We start from the raw sequence: 3,357 nt of genomic DNA on the forward strand, positions 1-3,357 counted from the left end.
GGGTTCATGGCGGTAAAATTCTAAAGTAAGATTTTATACGCGATTCAATTACCCCGAGAAGACATAATTTCATCATTTTTCGCTTTCAGAAGCTCCAAATGTTTCTTTTAAAGAAAATATAAGCAGTAATTGTTCAAAGAAGATACTTGTTAACTCACTGTGTTTATATTACCATCAAAACAATTTGGATTTTGTGAGTAAAGAGAAGCACGTCGACGTAATAATTGTCATATCTTAGTGCTGGGAAAAGGTAAGACAGACTGAAACAACAGTGGGAAATTAAAGAAGTAGGACCTACCAGTGGCACCTGGACTGTGTCGGATATTGCAACTTCCAATTAAAAAAGACGGAGATACCCCGATGAAGAAATAGACAGCTTCCCCTTGACTTCACGTCTTTTGAAGGTAACGGCCAGGAGGGTTATAACCAGTACAACATAGACGTCGGTGGAACAGGTCAAGAGTAAAATGTGATGGAAACTAAAGCAATAAAACTCCCCTTGTCGCCGGGCATTCGGGTTGCTTGTGGCCAGGCCAAGCGGCGACACTCCCACCTCGGAAATCTGAGGTGACTGATTCGTGTTTGTTAGAGTGAAGAGAAGCACTTCGACACAATAATGGTCATTTAGTGCTAGGAAAAAGATTTTAGTTTTAGTAGAGGTTTTCCGGCGCTCGCAACTTCATAAGGTCATATGAGCGCCAGAAGATTAAAGGTGTTACAAGAGAGTAACAAACATAAAAAAGAAGAAAGGGAGATAAGAACGATAGATGTTTGATAGGAAAGAAGAAGCAGACAACATCAGAGCACCCGCCAACCATCCACAGGGAAAAATGAGACAGACAGACAGTGTGTTTTTATCTGTTTGAGTAAAGAGAAGCACATCGACACATTAATGGTCATTTAGTGTGGGGAAAAAGTAAGACAGACAGACTGAAACAACAGAGGGAAAGTAAAGAAGCAGGACCTACAAGTGGAGCCCTCCAACCACCCGCAGTTGACTGATTCAAGTCCAGCTCACTGAGGCTTCACATTTTTAAAACAATGTCGTAACTGTTAGAGGATATCTCGTGTTGCTCTCGTCTCTTATTTGTTTGTGCTTTATTTAAAACCACGTGATTTGATTCCAGTGTGGGTTAGTTATTTAATCGTGTATCCGTCTTTTGTCTGCTGGATTCTGTATCCCAGAAGGTGATATAAAAGTACATTTAAACTGAACACCCTCCCCACACTCAACAAAATCTCGACTGTGTAAATGAATAAACAAACCAACAGACCAATGAGACTCAAGCCCCCAACAAAAACGCAAAATTCATCAATTATTTTACCCCCCCCCCCCCCAGGTCCAATGAACTTTCACTATGGCTTATCTAACAATGGCTTAGAACTCACCAAGGGGGGGGACACGTCTTAACGCGGATTACTGATTTATACCGGTCTGCTGTCCGCGACGAAGGTATTTACAACTCGACGTTAAGATATTTATCTTCATAATCCTCACAAAATAGTGAGGGGAAACAAAAACACGAATGAAACCGAGCCGGATTGAGGAAGTGGACAGCGTAAGAAGAGGGCAATTGGCCGACATCTTTGGAATAGAAGGAGGGTGGACGTAGTTGTGGGTCAAGATCATCTGGGGGGTCATTAACTGATATCCGCTACGGCTGGTTTCCCCCTTTTTGAACAAATAAACGAACTGTGACAACACACACGCATACACACATAACACTCAGGTCAGATTTTCTTTTTTCGAGCAGTGTCACTCTTGGTTGTAAGTTGTTATGACTGTGATTATTGCACGCCCCTATCCGCGAAATTTGGACATACATACACACAGATACAGACCAAAACACATACACACATATACACAAAGAGACACACATACACACATACACACAAACACACATTTACACAAAGACACACACACACAGACACAGACACAGACACATACTCAGACACACACACACTCACAAACATATAAAAGCACAACTTACATCAACGGCAATAATACAATAACACACATACACACACACACGCACACACATTCACACACACAAACACACACAAACATACACAAAAACTTAAGTGGGAAACAAGATCGAGCGCTATATCCCACATTCAGATATAGATGCCCATATGAAATATGGAGTGTTTTATCACTATTTTAGTTTCTTCTTCTTTCCTACATCCTTATCGGAACTGCTCAAACTAGTTAGACCTATAATATCTATTCATTTACCCCTCACTCTACTCCCCTCCCCTCCTCCCAACCCCAACCCCATGCCCCCCCCCCTTCTACTTTTCCCCAGAATAAAAAACGAGAGAGAAAAAAAGGAATTCCCTGTAAGCACAATCTGTTCAGATAGCCAAAGAACCATTTCCCGAAAAAAGGCTTTTGTTAGAGATGTTTTCTTTTTATTAACCAACCCTCGCCCCTTGCTCTTGACAATTCAACAGGGTTTCCCCCCAACTCCCTGTACGCTGAGTACTAGGAAAGCCACCAAGTAAATGACCCGCGGCACAGGGTCCGAAGTAATACAATTATTCGGAAGAGACGTATAAACACTATAAATTTTGTGTTTACGAGGGTTGAAAATGTGCTGTGGCCGGCCGGGGGTCCACCAGCCTCTTCTTTTTGTCCCTGGACAAACAAGAAGTTGGACAATCTCGTAGGCCGGGGGACGATGTTGTCGTGCTGCGGCGTTTGGCGGAGAGAGGGGAAGGCGACGCCACAGGCCGCTCGATCTTCTCTTCTCTTCTCTTCTCTTCTCTTCTCTGCTGCTGAAAGCTGAAAGGACGTAATCGCCCGTGCTGTTTTGCTGCTACACATCGTTTTGAAACGACGATGCTTTTGTTCGAGGACACAGTGTAGTTTCCAAACTGCTTATTTGCCTACTAAAAAGCAAAATGTAAACTTCAGAAGGAGCCAAGAAATAAAAAGCGCCCAGAGACAAGCGTGATCTTTAATAAGGAATATTCTCTAATGTTTGTTTTGGGGGCGACTTGCACGCGTTTGAATTGGAGCAGTTAAAGACATTTTAACACCCCTCATATTATCACTGACGCCACACACTTGACCTTGGGCTTGGTTCCATAAGCTAGTAGCGATGCCGATTGTCCCCCCCTCCCCCCCGCAGCCCCCCTCCCTCTTTTCCCCCTTATGGACCATGAAAAAAAAAAGTCGTTCTGTTCCATGTCGGATAGTAAACATCTATGTATGCAAAACACGTTTGAATAAGAGAGCCTGTTACAACTGAATGACATTCGTTCCCATTTACTTACAGTCCCCGTATTTCATTCGTTCTTAGGAAAATGCCTCGTAAATATTTTATTCTTTCTCTTCTCCCACCAACCCCCCCA

This window comes from Aplysia californica, unplaced genomic scaffold (assembly GCF_000002075.1).
Source record: "Aplysia californica isolate F4 #8 unplaced genomic scaffold, AplCal3.0 scaffold00319, whole genome shotgun sequence".
Lineage (NCBI taxonomy): Eukaryota > Metazoa > Mollusca > Gastropoda > Aplysiida > Aplysiidae > Aplysia > Aplysia californica.